We start from the raw sequence: 21,074 nt of genomic DNA, 5'->3' as shown, positions 1-21,074 counted from the left end.
AATCCATCTAGGAGCAGTGGGACTGGGGAGAATGCAGCCATTAAAGGAGGCAGACTAAAGTTTCATATAGTGGCCAACTTTATTCAGAGCATCAGACACTTCATACTCTGTGGGTTAAGAAGGACCACATGAGTAAAGTGTACAATTGCAAAGATAAGCCACACATGGCAAAAACGTGTTTTTTTTTCTAGAGGGGCACATAAACAAATAAGAACCCTTTGTAACGACTCTGAGGTGAACTCACTCTTATCTGCTGCACCTGCAAGGGGCACAAGAAGACATCCCAAGAACTCCATGTTCTGAAGAAGCCAAGGTCATATGTCGTTTGTCTTGGAGTTTTCTCACAAGCATTCAGAATTCTCCTCTCAGGAGTCCATTCTCTGACCACGTTCCAACAGAAAATGTGAGGGTTTCAGACAGGAAAGTGTTCAAGGAGCAGCACGGCCTCTCTTAGGTTGTCACCTGAGGGCAAACTCCAGCAAAACAAAGGCGGTGAGAGAAAGAATACAGAGGTGACTGGTGGGCATAGCCTGGACATCACCAGCCCATGCTGGAACAAGCCATGGAAGGGTCAGAGGAAGAAGGGTAGGCCAATTCCCCAGAGATTAGATATCATGATCCATTGGCTAGAAATAAGAACGCGATAGGAAGTAACATGATGGAAAATAAAGGTGGTGGGGACTAGGGGAAGAATTTTTTTTTTTTTTAATCCAAGATCTACCAGGTGTGATGGTGCATGCTTTTAACCCCAGCAGAATCAAGGGGAGCTCTGTGCATTCAAGGTCAGCCTGGTCTACACCGTGACTTCTAAACCACTCAGAGCTGCAGAGTGAGACCCTGACTCTACAGAGATAGATAGCACCAAGCTGAACTCTTGTCTTTCAGGAGGCAGGGGCAGGAGGAGCTCTGTGAGCTTGATATCAGTCTGGCCCAAGGGTTCCAGAGCTGTCAGGGAAACACAGTAAAGCCTGCCCTGAAAGAGAGAGGGGTTGAGGAGGAGAAGGGGAAGGAAGGAAGGAAGGAAGGAAGGAAGGAAGGAAGGAAGGAAGGAAGGAAGGAAGGAAGGGAGAGAGAGAGAGACAGAGAGAGAGACAGAGAGACAGAGAGAGAGAGACAGAGACAGAGAGAGAGAAGGCTAAGCAAATGATAAAGAATTAATAATAAATATTTAAAATCCATTTGATTTGGTGCTGGAATCACTCCCTTTTGAGAAGCCTAGGGGCCATGACCCTGGACTTGAGTAGTAGGGATGTGATCTTAACATTATTAGCAGTAGTAGTAAGGTTACATAATAACAAAAAGTAAATAGATTGTTTCCAGTTTCAGAAGCCGACTTTCAGGGCTTTGGGTGTAGCTGAATCAGGAGAGCATTTGGGGCCCTCCACGAGGCTCTGGGTTCACTCCCCAGCACTGTATGAACAGTAAGAAAGGTCAAGGTCTGCCTCAGCCTCCATGAGCCACTGTTAGAAAATGAAAACAACTTTCACAGAGGGTTTGGAGCAGACGCATGCGTGAGAATCACCTCGAAGCACAGGTTACAGTGAAGCACAGAAGGGAGAGAAGTTAGAGGAGACGAGAGGACATTGGTACTAAGTCCTCCACTTCCCATGCACTGTCAAGATGCCACTGGAAGTCACCGGATTGGCCCTGGCTTAGCCTGCGCTAAGCAACCTGACTTCAGTCCCTGGTACCCACATGGTGGCAGGGGAGAACCAACACTTCTGACCTTCACGCAAGTGTTACGGCACCGACGCATGCAAAAGAAGTAAATAGATAGAAAGGTGTTACAAAGGCAGAGCATAACAACTGGAATGTATATATCTTCTTTGGTTTGGGATTGTTGACACAAAATTTCAAATCTGTAGTCTAGGCTGCCTCAAACTTGTGGCAACTCTCCTGCCTCAGCATCCCAAAAAACTAGGATCACAGATGTTAATAAACTTCCATACCCAAACTGGCCTCCTGATGGAATCCGTCTTTGGTTTAGAATATTTAGGAGGAGGTATATGTTTTGGTTTGGTTTGGTTTGGTTTTTTCGAGTCAGGGTTTCTCTGTATAGCTCTGGCTGTCCTGGAACTCACTCTGTAGACCAGGCTGGCCTCGAACTCAGAAATCCGCCTGCCTCTGCCTCCCGAGTGCTGGGGTTAAAGGTGTGCGCCACCACCGCCCGGCAGGAGGAGGTATATGGTTGTGTTAACGGCATTCATTCTCTATTGCCCTCTTCCTCCTAATAGATGAGTTTGCTGGGTTTTAAAGATTTGATTTTAAAAAATGTATGTGTTGGAAAATATAAATATTGAGCACTGGGTATTTTTTTCTGTACTCTGAATCCCGCCGATAGCTCTCTGGAGAAGAGTAACAGTAATGTTATAGGTAAGCACCTTTGAGGCACAGTATATACGACTCTGTGCATTTCCCATCGTTGGGGTGCTTCATGGGGGCTGCTGGATTAAATGCGGTATTAAATGCAGTGTTTGGACATAGTTCCCGCCCCAAACCTGGCAACCCTAAGTCTACGGAGAGACCTAAAACTCAACTCGATCAAAAGGATCCTCTGACCCCTGAGCTAAAGGTGAGAGAAAACTCTTGCTTCGTCTTAAGGGCATCGATCTGATCCGATCGATGTAGGGCTGCCTGTGTGCATTCTTCCAAGGAACAGAGATGTTTCCAGTGTGTTGATGTGGGTCACGTTCTGCCTTTGAATATTTGGAAAGAGGCACACAACTCCTCACTGTCCTCTTCTTCTTAATACGTGGGTTGGTTGGATGGTTTGTTCGTTTGCTTTTTTTTTTTTTAAGATTTATTTATTTTATGTATATGAGTACACTGTAGCTATCTTCAGACACACCAGAGGAGGGCATCTGATCCCATTACAGATGGTTGTGAGCCACCATGTGGTTGCTGGGAATCGAACCCCAAGTCTTCTAGAAGAGCAGCCAGTGCTTTTAACTGCTGAGCCATCTCTCCAGCCCCCAGTTAGATGGTTTTTAAAAAATTTATTCAATTTAAAAATGTGTGTGTGTGTGTATGTTTGAGATTATATGCACCACATTTGTGCAGGAGTCTGTGAAGGCCAGGAGAGGCCATTGCAGCCGCCGGAACTGGAGCTATAAGTATGTATGAGCCATTCTGTGAGGTCTGGAAGCTGAACCGAGCTCCTCCACAAAAGCAGCCAGTGTCTTAACTGTGAATCATTTCTCCAACTCCCTACAGAGTTCTGTTGTTGTTATTTGTTTTAAGACAGATTTTATAGCCCTGTTTATACTGGTTTATCACCAAGGCTGATCAAGAACCGATTTGTTTTATGAGCTCAGACTGCTCTCAAGCCTGTAGAGTGATTTCTGTCCCTGCCTGCTTCCTACATCACAGGCAAGGGTCACCACGAGCCATGTCTGAACTTGGTATACTTTGCTCCAATATTTAAAGACTTTGACAGGGTTCCCTGGGATACGTCTGTCAGGCACGTACAGATCTTGTCATGTGTAAGGTGCTGCGGGGTGCTCCATTCTAGGAACATGGAATTTTTTGCTGTAGTGGTGGGGCTTTTGTTGTTGTTTTTGTTCTGTTGTTGCTGTTGTTTTGATTTGGTTTGGTTTGAGACAAAGTTTCTCTGTGTCGTCCAGGCTGTTCTGGAAATCTCTCTATAAACCATGCTGGCTGGAGCTCAAAGATATCCACCTGCCTCCTGAGTGTTGGGATTAAAGGGTGCACCACCACTGCCCAGCAGGAACATGGAGTTTAGATAAAGGCAGGAGATTCAGTGTCTTTCCTTAACCTTATAAAAGGTAACCCTATTACCAGCACCAGATAAGTTTTTAAACAGTGTTGAGAGTTTAATGGTGTAGGAACTCCTGCAGGGGAGAAGACTAAGGCAGGGTACGCTGAACAACAGAGATGGGGGGACTTTTTAAAGGAGTGGAATTTAGAGAAGGCAGAAGAAAAAGTCCAGTGTGTTAATGCAGTGGGTCTCAACCTGTGGCTCTTGACCCCTTTGGCAATCTGCTAACTGCAAAAAATATTTACAGTTTATGACACTAGCAAAATTACAGATATGAAGTAGCAACAAAAATAACTTTGGTTGGTTTGTTTGTTTGTTTTTTCAAGACAGGGTATTTCTACGTAGCCCTGACTGTCCTGGAACTCACTCTGTAGACCAGGCTGGAGATCTACCTGCCTCTGTCTCTGGTGTGCTAGGATTCAAGACGAATACCACCACTTTTCCGCAGTAAAATAATATTATGGTTAGGGGGTCACTGCAACATGAGGATCTGTATTAAAGGCTTGCAGCATTAGAAAGGCTGAGAAGCACTGCTTGAAAGTCTTTATACTAAACTCCACTTTAGGGCTGGGGTGTAGGTCTGTGGAAGAGCAAGCGCTTAATATATATGAGACTTGAGTTCAGTCCTCAGCATGAGTCAGCAGGGAATGGGCTGTGTGCTCCTCTATCCCAGTACCATACATGTCCCCGCTACCATACATGTCCCCGCTACCGTACATGTCCCCGCTACTGTACATGTCCCTGCTACCGTACATGTCCCCGCTACCGTACATGTTCCTGCTACTGTACATGTCCCCAAGAAGCATCCTCCCCAATCCTCCCCGCCCCCCGTGGACCTTCACACTTTGAGTAGGAACTCAAACAGTTATTAAATGTCTAAGAACCTTTCCAAAACTATGAAACAATGCCCAAAAGATTTGGGGAAGCCACTGCTCTTGTAGGCTTGGCACACTGATCAACCAAATGCAGGATGCCAACATTGTTGGGAGACTGATTTGAAAAGCCACCTGTAAAAGCCGTTTGGAAGGCACATGAAGAAATCAGAACAGGGGCTTGGCATTTGGTAGTATTTAAACACCGAGAATTGTTTCTTGGTTTGTTGAGCATACTATGTAGCCCACCCAGGCTGTGCCACCAGGTCTGGCTAGTGTCAACTTTAGTTGGCGATAATGGATAACTTCTGAAATATTTATAACTGAAAGGATAGCTCTGGGCTTTGTTCTAGTGTATGGCCTTGGGGTGGGGTGGGAAAGCATGAAGCAGTAAGCTCACTGATGCAGCGTGTGAAGTTCTGAACAACAAAACTCCCCCCTCACTATTCCTTATGCTTTCTAATGCATGAGATGACAATCCCCAGGACTTACCTAACATGTGCTTCAATGATGTCAAATAAATCTCTTGACCCTGCACTCTAGTTAAGCCTTTGACTGATGAGGAAACAGAACGAACGCCCATGAAGACATTGACATAGATAAAGGCCCTGTCCTCTGCTCCCGGAGTGTATATATTTTGCTTTTCTGGGTGTCCCTGGCTGTTGCTTTAGACTCCCCTCCTTTCTTCTTTCTTCAGGATGCAGCGTCTGTGGTTTTCTGGATTGTCGGGGATAGGCACCAGGACTTTCCTCTATGACTAGTTTCTTAGATGGAAGGGTTTTGCCCTAAATCTCAATACCCTTTAACTGAAAATTCCCTAAAGACTCAGAAACCACAGGTAAGCTATACACCACTTTGCCTGCTATTACCCAATACGCAAGAGCTCCAACTAATCACTAGAGACCAAATCCAGGAACCGGTGGGTACCCAGCAGTTCAGGCAGATGCAGTTCTGCCTGTCTCTTTGAGGGACAAGCCAACCAGGTGAGGGACTTAGGTACACTGGGCGCGAGAACATGGTTTCTGTGGCCTTTACGAGGAATGACAAAAACTCAGAGCCTGAGAACCCTTTAGGTCTGTCATTATCTTTTTTTGGGGGGGGTGTTATCCCCATGGGTAGGAAAGGCTCCTGAGCCTGGAGTTCTGCACCCTGACATTCAGCAAACTGTCAGTGTCTTCTGTGCCTTTGGTCACTCTCCCTTGCCAGGGGTTGTGAACTTTCTCCCTTGGTTAGGCGTTTATCTGTCCAGCTGTGTCTCCTTTTTGGATGTCCTCTTATTCATCAGGAGTCTTGGGTTTCTCCTCAGCATTTTATCATATGGTACCCTCTCTTCTTCTCCAGGAGGCTAGAACCATAGCAGAGCTCTCTACCACAGTGAAGATCTCGTTCTGGGGCGAACACCTAAGGGCCTCCATTTTCTATCCTGTCCCTATTTTCCTTCTTCTTTTGTTCCTTTTCAACAGCTACCTCCTTTTGACCCACAAGCCAGTCATGGGTTTCCATGCCCGTCTCCCCAGGATTCACTGTTGGGTTTTGTTCCTTTACCCATTGGTCCTCCAGCCAGAGAGGCTACAGGGTCTTGTCTGGTGTGGCACAATCACCAAAGTCCAGGCTGTCTGTGTGTAGAGGAGCCTGGAGGCCTGGTGAATGAGTAACAATAATGGATCCACTGGACCATGTTTGAGTGGAAGGCGATCCAAGCTCTAGTTTCCCTTTGCCTTGGGATAAACGCCCAGTGATGGGCATATTCTGAGCTTCACCTCATTCGCTTTAAAATGTAGTGTGACAAGGGGCGTGGACTTCGGAAAGGACACACTCAGGAGTCCAGTGCCAGCTCACCCAAGTTTAAATGCAAGTGTTGCTGCCTGTAAGTAATGCAACCAAATGTCCAGGGGGCCCAGTAACACCAGTGCTTATTCTAGTGAGAGCTGAAGTGTTTTTTTTTCAAGTGCCTAGTACCAATCTGGTGTATCATTGCTCTTATCATTTCTATTACTACATCTAACCATCCTGTCTATCATCCTGCTATGGTAAAAAAATCACTAGCTAGGTCCACACATCCCAGCACCACTGTTAATATAGCCAGGTGGGATTGCAAGCTTGTACAACCACTCTGGAAATCAGTTTGGCAGTTCCTCAGAAAATTGGACATAATACTACCAGAGGATCCAGCAATACCTCTCCTGGGCATATATCCAGAAGATGTTCCAACCAGTAAGAAGGACACATGCTCCACTATGTTCATAACAGCCTTATTTATAATAGCCAGAAGCTGGAAAGAACCCAGATGCCCCTCAACAGAGGAATGGATACAGAAAATGTGGTACATTTACACAATGGAGTACTACTCAGCTATTAAAAGGAATGAATTTATGAAATTCCTAGGCAAATGGATGGACCTGGAGGGCATCATCCTGAGTGAGGTAACACAATCACAAAGGAACTCACACAATATGTACTCACTGATAAGTGGATATTAGCCCAAAAACTTAGGATACCCAAGATATAAGATACAATTTGTTAAACGCATGAAACTCAAGAAGAAAGAAGACCAAAGTGTGGACACTGTGCCCCTTCTTAGAATTGGGAACAAAACACCCATGGAAGGAGTTACAGAGATAAAGTTTGGAGCTGTGACAAAAGGATGGATCATCTAAAGACTGCCATATCCAGGGATCCATCCCATAATCAGCTTCCAAACGCTGACACCATTGCATACACTAGCAAGATTTTGCTGAAAGGACCCAGATATAGCTGTCTCTTGTGAGACTATGCCAGGGCCTAGCAAACACAGAAGTGGATGCTCACAGTCAGCTATTGGATGGATCACAGGGCTCCCAATGGAGAAGCTAGAGAAAGTACCCAAGGAGCTAAAGGGATCTGCAACCCTATAGGTGGAACAACATTATGAACTAACCAGTACCCCGGAGCTCTTGACTCTAGCTGCATATGTATCAAAAGATGGCCTAGTCGGCCATCACTGGAAAGAGAGGCCCATTGGACTTGCAAACTTTATATGCCCCAATACAGGGGAACGTCAGGGCCAAAAAGTGGGAGTGGGTGGGTAGGGGAGAGGGGGGAGTGTATTGGGGACTTTTTGGATAGCATTGTAAATGTAAATGAGGAAAATACCTAATTAAAAAAAACCAAACAAACAAAAAAAGAAACTGAGAGTTAGAGACTCATGACTTAATTATAAGAGTTTCTCAACTCCTTTCAAAATCTATATACATGCACAGTCTTTATTATTATTATTATTATTAATTTCTTCTATTTTATAAGTGCAGCATTTGCTTTACTATAGCAGGAGCTCATAACCCTGACAGACTGCTAATAACGCGGTGTGTTTGAAGAGCTCTGGATAGTGATCAATGCCTTTGAGTCCTTTGGCCTCATCTTACTCCATCTTTGCTCCAAGCAGGGGAGGTGTCAGTTGCATCCAGAGGAGATGAGGAGGTTCTGGTGTCACACTCAAGGGCGCACATCATGGGACCCAGACGAAAGATCCTGATTTATAATCTGGAAAGCCTGAGAGTAAAGAGGAAAACCCGGTTTGTCAGCTTCCGCGTGAAGCCAGGACTGGTCTAGAGTTTTGTCAGCTTCCGCGTGAAGACTGGTCAAGACTGGTCTAGAGTGCCCACAGGCTGTTCTTGAACTTACCACTCTCCTGCTCCAGCTCTCCAAGGATGAGATTACAGGAGCGAGCCAGTCCTTTCCAGCAATCTCTGTACTTTGCACTGATAGGCGGGGGCGGGGTTGTTGCCATACACCTGAGCAGGAAGGTTTGTGGAACTCACTCTGGAATTTTTCCAGTGGCCAAAAGCCCCTGTCCTGTCACCAAGGCAGTCTCCATCCAGAATGAAACCTCTTCTCTACAGGGCTGCAGCAATCTAGATGGCTATGGCTCCATCAAGGCTCAGAAATACCTCAGTTCTGTGCCTACCCTGACCCATTGCAGTCTGGATAAATCACTGAAGTGACATGCAAAGGGATGGCCTTAACTCCTTTTCAGGGAAGTGGTCAGAGTTAATAGAACCTGGAATTAAATAGGTCTTTATATGTGTGTGTATATATATATATATATATATATATATATATATATATATATATATATATTCCCCTTTCTTTACAATGCCAGTGTGGCCTCCTGAGCTGGCTCCTGACTTCTCGTAGACTCCTGGAGGTAGTGGAGGGCACAGAGACCTGGGGCAGAATGGACAGGTGACTTCATGAACCATGTGCTCTCTCACCTTGGGGCACTGCTATTTTTAGTGACTAGGCATCCGTCCTCACAGGTCCATCATTTAGCAAATACCAAGGCTAGTTATTAATTTTACAAAACCCGTTCAGCCTGTGCTTACAAAAACTGCCTCCCCCACCCCCCAGGAATGAGTTTTTAGTTATTAGCTGGCGCTTGAATTCCATTTTTCACCTAAGCTTCCCTGTTATCTTTAAGGTCACAGAAACACGTAGGCTGTGGACAGTCCAATCCCAGATATTATTAGGCTCTCGGAATTAAAAGCCCAAGTAAGTAAATAAAGAGAGAATGCCGGGAGATTTTCCCATGCTGAATGCTGAAGGAAGGCCGGTCCCCTGTTTTTTCCTGATGTGATGCCCCCCTTACATTGAGAGGTGAAGGCTGAGGAAGAAGAGTAAAAGGGCTTTCAACCTTTATGTCTCCAAGGTCTATTTCTTCAGCAACAAGGAAGAATCAGATGTATTCTGGAGGGGGAAGAAGAAGGAAAAAAAAAATAAAGCAACTCAGGCGCTGATTGTCCCTTTAAGCCTTTCCAATCACAGGCTCGTGGTTAAAATAATGCTCGCCTACTGAGCTTCCAACCGGGCCATCTACCTTTTTCGCCGGCGGGGTCAAGCCCAGTCAAGCCTGATGAGGCTGCCACTGCCCCAGCATGCAAGCCACCGGCCAGCTACACCTGTTTATCGCTGGATCCCTTCCCTTCCCGTCCCTTCCCTTCCCTTCCCTTCCCTTCCCTTCCCTTCCCTTCCCTTCCCTTCCCTTCCCTTCCCTTCCCTTCCCTTCCCTTCCCTTCCCTTCCCTTCCCTTCTCTCCCCTTCCTTTCCCTCCTCCCCGCTCGAAAAGGAGAGTTAATTAAAGGGGTAAACAAGCCGGCTCCCCTTCTAAATCAGAGCTGCAGGCAACGGGGAGATAACTTGGGCTCCCGAGAAGAGGGATTTTCAGCTAATTTATGGAACCCACCGTCACTCTCTCTCTCTCCGAGCAGCCTGCTCCCTGCTTAACGGGGAAATTGAAGCAGACAGCCTTTGTCTAAACACTTCTTTTGCCCAGAATATCTTAATTTTCTATTTGAATGTTTAATAAGGTTTGGGGCGCTCCTTCTTTTTTAATTGCCATGGTGCAGGCGTTTAGGTGTTAATGTTTGGCTGGTGGCTGCCGGGCACCAGTCTTTGCTGGGCGTGGAAGGAAGGACCAGCTTTCCCAGGTTTGACTCGAACAGCCTGCGCCAAACGGGTGATATTACTTCTGGGAGCGGTGTACCCCCAAACCAGGGTTGTCTAGAGATGCTTGGTCTACGTTCCCCCCCATTCCCAGCCCTGTTGATGCCCGCAGGTGTCCTGGGTCTCATCCCTGGCCCGGCGCCTGCTTTCTTTCTCTCCTGTCCTGGACCAGCTGTCAGGTACCAGGCCGGGCCTTGGCCAGACTGTACCCGCTGTCCCAGACCATCTTAGGGTATCCTTGTCCTGCTAGGGTTGGGCCTTGGCTCATTTCCGGCTGCTACAGTGAGCCCACAGTTCTGCCTAATTAATTCTAGGAGGAGGCTCTCTGTGGCTCTCTTTCCCAACCGATAGCTGGAATTCCTAAAAATGTAAGTGGAACTCGTACTGAAATTAGTTTTGAGAAGATCGTGGGCAAGTTAAATTCTTGTCGTTTCATGCGTAAACCTTCATGAAAAATAACAACAAAACCCCAGAAATGTCTTATCCATATTTCAAGGCAGCCTGCTTTTCCGGGTGCCATATCCAGTCATCATGTTGACAAATTAATGGCAGAGAATTAGTTGTACATTAGAGATTTAAACGATATTATGCAGCACATTGTCATAAAATGATATAAAACAATAGGAAAATAAATGTAAATGAATTCAAGTTACTGACATGTAAAACACCAGACTGACATCTGTACACTTAACGCGGCGATCAGGCGCGGTGGCAGAGCCCCGGACGCCGGCGTCCCTCTGTGAAGACGCCCGCAGGGGCGCGCGGTCCGAGGTTGGGGAAGGAGTGTTTGAGGGGGGCCGCCGGCCGGGCGCCCGGCGTGCCAAGGGTTAAGTGCGCCGATCGCGGCTCTCTCGGCTCCCCTCCCCTGTGTCCTGATTTCCAGGCCCACCGAGCCGACCGAGAAAGTTTTCAATTCGACGAGGCTGGCCTGTTTCAGGGGCTGAGCTCCTTAGAAAGCTTCGGGGGCCCCCCAAGGGCCGACGTGCAAGGGAGGGGGCGACTTGCCCTGTCCTGGACACGCTAATTACAAGGATTCGGTTTCCCGGCTCTGAAGGAATGCATTACCTGCAGCAAAGCAGGCCCGGCCTCTCAGGAAGGCCCCAGAGGAAGCCGAAGGCCCCAGTGAATTCCAGCCCCATCGCTAGGTTTATACCCACAACCCCAGCCCACGCTGAGCGACTAATCGCTTGGCCATTGTCAGGGCTGTTGTCCAATCAGACCCTGAATAGCAAAACTTCACAATGCCGAGTATGAATTAGAGGGGAACAAATGTGGGTGCAGACTTTTTTTGCAACAATACCTAACTGAGCCTTTCAGACAGGACAAGGGATGCACAAAAGCTCGACGGAAATTGGAGTAACTTTTGGAGGCCCTTGGAGTTCCTGTCAATAAGCGTTAGCTCCATAATGGCGGCCTGGACCTCCTCCATCAGCCTTCCCCTAACCTTTTTTTTTTTTTTTTTTTTTTTTTTTTTTTTTTTTGTGAGGTGGATCAATTGTTCGAGAGGTGGGGGAAAATTGTCATAAAAATTGGGCATTTTTGTTGTCCCTGTCTTGGAAATGGTGGCTCTCTGTTGAACGAGGCCAAGTGGGTTTCCCTCTCTTTCTCGCTTGCCCCCCCTCTTTTTTTTTTAAATGTGAATTGTAGATTTGGTCATTATTTAGCCTACGGTAGTAAAGTCTTGACAATGTCGCCTCCCTCCTCTGCCCACCCCCAAAAGAACAGAATGGCTTCTTGAGCTATACAAATGTCAGGTCTCTGTTTTAAATTTTAGCCTTGTTTACCCAACAGATCAGAATTCATTACTGTGTAAAAGTGGTTCCATTTTCTGATCTTTTTATTCAAAATGTTGAGAGTATCAAAAAGCTCATTTGAAGGTCACAGGTTTCTGTATCTATTCTCTTAAGTGTTTTAGAAATTCATATGGACGACACAAAAGGTGGATAATGTGAAAACACACTGCTCATTGTTTATCCTAACCTTGCCACAGTTATTAGATAAATGAGTGTGGGGAGGAAAAGTGGCATTAAAAGCCATTGTGAACTGGGAATTTTTTTTTTCCCCTGAAGACTGTTAATTTTAGCCCTTGATCTGTAAAGGTCAATTTCTAATTCTTTTTACTGCGCAGTTTATATAACTTCTGCATTTCAAGTCTATAAAAAGCTTCCGCAGACTTTTCATAATGTAGGTAGCAATTTATTTCATTATGGTTTGAATTTTTTATGTAAGTCCTATGGACATTTTGATGAAATTGTCAGGCTTAAAAGCTGCGGTGCTTTTCATTGGGGGGTGTGGGGGGCTTTTTCACCCCTCTGATCCATTCTTGCTGGATAATTTAAAATTAGTAAGATTAATCAGTGCAGTGATTTAAAAGACCATACTTCGGGCCGAACAAGGTCTGAAGCAAAAGTATTTTATTTTATTTTTTTTTATTAGTAAATGATTTAAAAGGTCTTTTCAACTAGTTATCTGAAGCCGATATTTAACTGTTACTTATTCCACTAATTTCTATCTTTTGTTAAAAGAACTTCCCAGCCTAAATCTCCTCGCTCTGTCCCATGCTAATTGCAGCTTACATTATATAAATGGCTTTGTAAAGAAAACTATAACTCCAAGCCTTGAAAGTTGGGTGTTTCTATTTGCTCAAACCTGATGCACTTGTTTGAAGAGGGTCATTGCAGGGAGAGCTGTGTAGCCTGTAAGAATGTCCTGGATAACAAGCTTAAACAGAACCTTTTGTTGTGCCCACTATTCTCAGGACTCCAAAATGAGGCCTTCTTTTTCTAACTGTGGGCTCAAGTGCTTCATTACCGCTGTTTCTGCGCCGGGCCAGGGCTCAGCCATTCCCACTACTGAAGGTCTGTAACTTCCTTAAAAAGGAAGAAGGAAAACATAGCCCAGAAAGGTCTTGTTAGCACTTCCTATGTGAAATTAGCAGCTTTCTAAAAGGTACAACTCCAATTACCTCACATTGTGGAGGCCAGCACAAACTCAACAATGCGCACAGCCTAGCAAGTGACGTCCTGTCTTTCTAGGGTTACTTCCCTAATTAAGAATGGAGAAGCTCTATTCTGCTGAGTGCATCTATTTACAGTGGCCACAATGCTTTAACTTGAGCATCCTTCTCAAAGACCAGTGTTAAAAAACACAAGTGCTCTTTTCGCTGAGCAGGCTATGGTGAGGCGACACATTCCTAACCGTTACGCCCTCAGAAAGAAAATAAAAAGTGTAGCGGCTTTGGCAGGATTGTTAACACTTCAGGATTCATTTTCCACAATAACGCCCCTGCCCAGAGAGCTCTGGGAATTACAGTGGACAATGGGGAGGCATTCTTAGGAGGGTCTAATGATGGAATAAAAAGAAAAATATTTATTGCTTTTGACAGTTCCACAAGGGGCAAAAATCCTTGTCGTGGCTAAAGTTTCCCTAGCTGTTGGAAGAAGCCGGCTCACAGGGACTCAAACAGTTCCACTTCCTTTGTTAGGAGGCTGAGGACCAGGGCCAAGCTGGGAAATTAAAGATTAAGTTCATTAAGGTAAGATAATTGTGCGGAGGCATTGTTGTTGATACAGGTGGAGCGATGGGGGCTGGGGTAGGGAAGCCCATTTACATGTGGGGACGACCCATTAAACAGGCTTAACAGACGTGCAACACAAATATGTTTATTATTTGCTTGATGGCTGACCTATGCTTTCTTCCACTGTTTCATTAGTCAACAGACCCCCAAAGGAGGGCCAAGACTCCCTGCGGGGAACCAGGTGGAAGAGAGTGCAAAGCTGTCTCCAGAAAGCAAAGGGGCGGTCCTTGGAGCCAGAGGACCGGCTTCCTTTTCCAGCGCCTTGTCCCTACCTCTGAGTTCTTTCCCATATTCATAGTAGAAGACTGGCCCAGTGCCGACCAGGTAGAGGGGAGGTAATGTTTTCTCTCCCATGGTGCCTGTGGACCTTTCTGGACGCTGATAGAAACATTTGTGCAGAAACCCCATGGTTGCCCTTTTCAGAGAGAGCATGGAGCTGGCTTCTCTGTAGACTGAGTCTTCTCTGTGTCTGAGTCTTCAAGCTAGGAGCTGCCAAATGCATTCCTGCTCCAGGGGCACTTTCCTCCCCAGAAGGCCTTCTAGAAGATCTGGGCTGCTTTTCTCTCAGTTCGTTTCTGAGAAAAACAAACCAAATATACACCCCCCCCTCCTATCCCACCCCATCTTCCGTGCAGGTTCGCCTTTGGTGGGTCCTTGTGGTAAATTGTAACTGTCTTTGCTAGGAAAGAGCTCCCGCATCTCCCTAACTTGGAGATTCCTAAGTACTGAGAACTTAAAAAACAAAAAAAGACAGTATGGTGGAATTTTGGGGCACATAGGGGGTTCTAGGGTGCATGGGGGAATTCTGGGGCGCGTGGAGGTCCCCTTTATAGTCTCTCTGAAGACAGGAGGCTAGTTCCAATGCCCACACTGTGACCCAGTGGCTCAGAATTCGCGCTTGCACCATGCCAGTTGCCCCCCACATGTCCTATGTCCAGGGCTGGAGCAGAAGGAGGCTACTCGCTTTCCAAGGGGGTCTGTAGGTGTCCTCTCTGGTGCCGCCACTTATTTTTCTGTTTCCATCAAAGAAGTGAGAAACTGAAGACTTGGGGGTGCCTTTAATAGCAGATCTCCTGGGTGTGTGTGTTGGGGGGGGCTTTATTTATAAGATAAGGTCATGTTTTACAGAAAAACTCACCTACCTTTCTGTCCCTGCCTGCCCTTCCCCTGCTCCCTTTGAGAAAAACAAAACAAAACAAAAGAAAAAAAACCATTGTCATAATAACTTGGATAAAGAGAATTCTTTTTTTTTAAAATCACCCAGTCCTGGGGAGACATTCCGAGAAGATCCCAGGATTTAGTTAATATTGATGTGAAGCAAGCAAGCAAGCAAACAACAACAGCAAAAAAAAAAAAAAAAAAAAAAAAAAAAAAAAAAAAAAAAAAAAAGTAGGGTTAGAAAGATGTTAAAATAGGCAGGGAGAGCTACAGCCCCAGAGAGAGCGGGTTCTCCAGCGCTAAGGACCATGTGTGATTTATTTATTCGGTTGAATTCCCCCAATCTTCCTCCCCCTGATGTCTCCTGAAGGAAAGATTACACAAGATTGTTAATGTGCTTTTGCTTGCCAGGCGTCTGAACTGTAACAGGGGGCCCTTGGTTATTATATTTTATTATTTTTATTTTTACTTTTTTAGATTCCATCAGAGAACTTTTGAATAAAACATTTTCAGTGTAATGTGTCTATTGGTTTTAACAGGACTCGAAGTAATTCGGAAGCAACAGTTACCAAACTTCTCTGTGTGTTCCCCTTGCCTGCTTGTGTGAGGACTTCTCTTTATTGCTGGACAGTAGCCTTTGTCTTGGAGACTCTTGCATAGATAGAAGAGGCTTTCAAAAGTTATCAGAGACTGGTCTGATAAATCAGAGGAGAAATTAGAAACATCTGAGTTACTTTCTAAGGTGGGCTAATGAGGAGTTGAGGATTTGTGTTTACCTTTAGAGAGCTAATGAGCAAGTAGAACAGGAGAGAGAGAGAGAGAGAGAGAGAGAGAGAGAGAGAGAGAGAGAGAGAGAGAGAGATCAGACTCCTTAGCCATCCCTAGTGGGATTTATCAGAAAGCAGAAAGGAAGGTTTGATACAGACCAAATTCCAAGCTGCAACCTTCTCAGAACATGTTAGCTTTGTCAGGACAATTGTGCAATCATTGGGGCTTTTACAATTTAAAATATTCCTGGCTTGAAAACCATGCCGTGTTCACTGACCATCCGTCTCCACAGATGGCCTCTTGGTGGAGAACTGAAGGGCTATGGGTAGTCAGAAAAGAAAAGAACATCTTCAAACTGAAGAAATTACATTTATATTTTCAATGCTGCTTACTGAAGAGGCTTTTTTCTTTATTGCTTTAAAAAAAAATCCAAAAAACTTGTCTTCACTTTGTCATAAAAGGAGGGAAATCTTGTTTTGGAAATTCTAAGTAAGTGGACCTTAAAATGCCACCTTGGGTTTTAAACTGATTCAAGTTGGTGAGAAGCTGGAGGTGTAGGGATGGGATTGCTGTCTTCTGACCCTTCACTTCGTTGATGGGAAATAGATGGAGCCTTTACTAAGACTGGGCTCCATTCTTGCCCTAGTCCCAGTGGGGACTGGGGAATCCCAACAAGAAGCAGCAGGCAGAGTCCAGAAAAACTCTGTAAAATGCTTCTCCGTAAGCTCTGAGGACTAGAAATATTTCAATATCGCCTCGTGATTCTCTTGCAACTTTTAATTATCTATTTAATACTGATTTAAAAAGAAACTTCCTACTCAAAATATTCTTACAGGCCTGTATTTTATAGTTGATATGAAACTGTAAGAATGTATCCTATGGAATTTAGGGACAGGTTGCTTGTTCTCTACATGAAAGATTGGGGTTTTTTGTTTGTTTCTTTTTTTGTTTTTATTGAAACAAACTTACACGGTATAGAATTAACTATTTTCAAGTATAGGATTCAGTGGTGTTTAGTGTACACACAAAACTGTACACACACTTTTCTTTTTACTTAGAATTTCTCTCATTTTCAGAATCACACATAGGTCTTTGCAAGGAAAATAAATAAATACTGATATTCACTCAGCAATCACTTAGTGCACAGTGTACAGTGTCACGAGGGTGGCACAATGCTGAATCCTGTTGGGAAGTTTAAAAATAAAAATAAAAATAGACTGTTAAACTCTTCAGAAAAAAAATAAACAAAATAAAAAATTTTTTTTTGGAGAGGTAAAACATAGGCTAAATAAAGGCATCAAACAGCTTGAGTCAGGGAACAGTTCTTGATTTTTATCCATAAACATCACTCAGCCTTAGACGTTTATCATCCTGAACCATCATGGGATTGCTAAATATTTCTCAGCAACAATGGCAGTATAATTAGACTACAAAGGGCTTGGAATATTTATGGGGCTAGTTTTCTCAGGGTGATTTTATTTCCTCTGATGCATTCCAGAGTTTTCTAAATGCACAGCCTCTGAGCTGAAGTTGGTTCCGCACACTTTCTTTGATGGCCATTTACTGTATTTGGGTAGGTGTATTATTTTACTGTGAGATTTTCTGTGTTGCTTTTTTTTTTTTTTTTTTTGGAAGTTTTACTTTATAGGACCATAAAGGACAGGCAAGCTTCCTTAGGAGGTATTGATTGCTTAACTTGGTTAGAAAAGTTATTCATGGATTCTTAAAGGGTTTTAAGGTATATGGTTAGACATTATGGTAAACTATGAAGGAACTGGGACTAAGCATCTACTTAGTTTAGATTAAATAGATTACAACTGGAGGGTTATACTGGGTGTGGCAACACATGCTTATACTCCCAACACTTAAGGAGAGGGTAGATTCAAGAGGAACAGGAGCCTAAGGCTAGCCTCGCTAAATTTAGAATAAAAACAAACAAACAAACAGAAAGCATGATCTATTGATATTGTCAATGTGTGTTTTGACGATGAGTGGGTGGTAACAGCTGTGGATAGGGACAATACAGAGGAAAGTGACCAAAAACTTGCCTCTGAAAGGTTAGGTCCTGCTGCTTTTAATGGTCACAATAAAGGGTCTTCTTTGACTAGCATATAGGGGGAAAATAACAAATTGGTAAATACTTACCTAGAAGCCCCTTTCTCATCAATTTTGTGCTTTGTGTCATTTGAAGGTTGCGGGTTGACTCTTATGCTATTGCTGCATGACGTTGGCAAACTCCCTAACTGCTCTGAGCCCCAATTCCTTCATCTGGAAGGAATGACTTCCTGGAACTGTGCCCATGAAGCTCAGTAGTTCTGGGATGCTAAGTCCCACCCTCCAATCGCAGTCAGTTGGTAACTGCTGAGACCATGGAAAAGTAAAATGAAACAGAACAAACAAACCAAACCAAACCAAACCAACAACAATAAAAAACAAAACCCCACGGCCCTTCTATTTGCTGCACCTTTCATCCAGAGGACAAGGTATATGACATTCTACCAGGGAAAACAAACTACCTTTTAGTGTGAGTTTTGCAAATCATAAAACATCACATATTGATCTATCATAGTGTGTATAACTTCTGGAGCGTCCATCCTGAAGCCTCCCCGTGGAGGAAGGAAGACCGGAGAACCACTATTTTGAATGGGTCTGTCAAGAATCAGGTAACTCAGATACCGAATACCATCTCTGGCTGCCACGGGACGCTTACAAATATCACCAAAAAAAAAAAAATTATTTCAATTTGCCATCAGACTGGAACTATCAATTTATACCTGAAATATGTCAAAATGTTGGGTATTTCCATAATGATAAAACTGATTAGAACTGCTGTGTTTAATTAAAATGTTAATCCTCTGTCATCTCGCTTGATCTCTGGGTGTAGAAAATTTTCTATTTGCTATTAAGATGTCTTATTATTAAATGAAAAGCCTCCTGTATAGCCAATGTCTGATAGTAAAAAAAAAGAGAGACAAATGTAGCTGGCAGTGGAAAGAGGTGACTCTGTTATCAGGAGAGGGGGCTCACAGGTTGAAGACGGAGTGACTGCAGGAGAGCCAGAGAGATGCCCTTGTATCTAGATTCCTCCTCAGTCTGTACCCTGATCTTCAGGCTATTTCAGCAGCTGATCTTGCTATCTTGCTGAAATACAAATGCCTTCGGAAAACAGAACACTGGAGTTGCACTTCGCAAAAAAAGGAGCAAACTTTGGTTTGCAAGACAGGAGCAGCTCCTGTCTTGCAAACCAAAGGGAGAGGCGTGAGGGTCTCAACAGGAGATGAGGGAAGATGGCTTTGTTGAATTTATAATATTCTGTAACTAACCTTGAATTCAAGGAAAACTGGTTTTTCTCTGTGGCATGGGTGCCTGAGACTTTGCCCTAAGGAACTGATAGTGCCTCTGTTTTCTTGCCCAGTATTATGGGATGGATCTGAACTCTCCACCAAAACTCATGTGCTGAGGCTTGACTCCAGTGCATTGGACTTGAGATGGAATTTGGGGAAGGTGGTTGGATCAAGAGCGCTCACAGTCATCAAATCGTCTGATAGGCTCATAATTTGATGGCATTTCAGGGAGCCAGTAGAAGCGGCCCAGTTGGAGGAAGCATTGGAGGAAGCAGGGAATGTTCTAGAAGCAGGTATTTTTGTTCCCAGTCCCTCCTGCTTCTCCTTCCCTGCTTTCATGAGGGAGGTATCTTTGTTCCAATGCATGGCATATGACAGGATATTTTCATTCCTGTAGGTCTGGAAATAATGGAACCAAGTGACCACGGCTGAAGCTATAAGCCAGAATGACTGACTCTTCTCTCCTTTGATGCCATCATTGTGACATTTCAGATAGAACTGCAGCCTAGACTGGTATGGACTAGAGGTTAGAGAGTTGCTTCAGGTTGTTTGTGTCTTTGTTTCTTTCTTTTTCCTTTCTTTTCATGCCCTAATACTTTATATCAAGCTGGAAGATTAATTAATTAATTAATTAATTAAGGTGATAGATTAATTAATCTGGCAGAGGAAATGTCAAGATAGCATGACATGATAGTTGACAATTGCTTTTAGCCAGATTTACAGTGACTGTCAGGGGAAAAAAAGCAGAACAGAAAGACTTTTTCATCCTGTGGTTCGGCTTGAGGAACTAGGGCAGAGGAAGGTGTGGTTGCCTAAGGAAGTAGGACCATTTCAGAATGGATTGAACTGGTAGGAAAAGCTTCTTGCCACTTAGACTTGGGCCAAACTGGCAGAGCCTTGAGGTTTCTTCTGGATCGAATAGTGTTTGTGAGTTACCACTGCTGATTCACGCAGCTCTCAGAAACTGGACAGACATGAACCATCATGTGTTCCAGGATATACACAGGGCCACTGTGCTCATACCTAGGTGAAGTGGACATTTCTGGTTTCTTTGGAGACTCCGTTGTGTCACGTGGTGTTTTTCTGGAAACTGTCTTACGAGAAGAAGTTTTTTTGCTGAAGCAGACTTGTGGGAGGATGTTTGGCTGAGAGCAGACCTGTCGTGTTTTTTATGGAAGCTGTCTGAAAAAAAAATGTCATGTAATGTTTTGCTAGAGGTGATGCTTGAGAGAACACGTGATGTTTGGGAAGGACACAAAGACAAGCCACAGACAGTGGATGATGCTGTGTGGCATTGGTTTGCCTTGCCTTCGTTGCTGATCATTATTTGTCAAAACTTCTCAGAGAGAAATGCATCAAAGAAAGAGCCTCCCATGATATTCCCGCAGCTTCTTGCCACTTGGACTTGGGCCAAACTGGCAGAGCCTTGAGGTTTCTTCTGGATCGAATAGTGTTTGTGAGTGTATCGAGTTACCACTGCTGGTTCATGTGAACTGAACTGCTGATATCGTGACAATGCAGATTGCAATCACACCAAAGATCTATTTCTAAACAGGTCCACATCCCCCTCTGCCCTATTATTAACCTTTCCTTTCTACTACCTCTGGAGAGTGAAGGACTAGGAGGGAGGTTAAACGTGTAAGAACCCTTATTAAAATAGGTTTTGAAAAAGAAAAAAAGAAAGCCTAAACCTAGGAAGTTGTTTCTCTCTGGTTTTTCTACCCTGCTTAGCCATGTAGGCTCTTCCATGTTTCTACTGCTGTGATCTGAGGGGCATTGCTCTTGCCTGCTTGACAGCATCCAGGCCACTTATGGCTAGACTGAAGTCCTGTCGGTGTCCCCTTGACACACGAGGGTGAAAGGGATGGTGCAGATGAGATCTCAGGAAGTCACATATGCTGGGAATGTAAAACATCTGCCAAGAAAGTTTCAGGCAACAAGCACAGCAGCCCACCAGAGTGGCTGCATGACTGAGGATGGGAAAGTTGTAGAAGCAGGAACTCCCAAGCTCTGGGGCATCCACAGCACAGCGTAAGTTGGATATGTTACGCCAGGATCTATGGGAATTAAGGTTCACCCTACTAGGTTCTACTCTTGCT

General features: G+C 44.5%; 1 long non-coding RNA gene across 2 annotated transcripts; it reads right to left on the bottom strand.

Annotated features, from left to right (window-relative positions):
- Positions 1–7,894: 7,894 nt before the first annotated feature.
- LOC147000351 (uncharacterized) lies at positions 7,895–11,263 on the bottom strand. 2 transcript variants are annotated; one of them, XR_015045949.1, is made up of 3 exons: positions 11,194–11,263; positions 9,275–9,372; positions 7,895–8,178 (listed from the first exon to the last, which is right to left on the bottom strand). It is a non-coding gene; the product is annotated as an uncharacterized LOC147000351 (long non-coding RNA). The 2 variants fall into 2 exon arrangements; XR_015045948.1 differs by having other exon boundaries at positions 10,786–11,250.
- Positions 11,264–21,074: the final 9,811 nt, after the last annotated feature.

Source organism: Mus caroli, unplaced genomic scaffold (assembly GCF_978045245.1).
Source record: "Mus caroli unplaced genomic scaffold, Mus_caroli_1 scaffold_18, whole genome shotgun sequence".
NCBI lineage: Eukaryota > Metazoa > Chordata > Mammalia > Rodentia > Muridae > Mus > Mus caroli.
The sequence above is the reverse complement of the archived record's forward strand: the minus strand, read 5'-3'. Positions and strand labels throughout refer to the sequence as shown.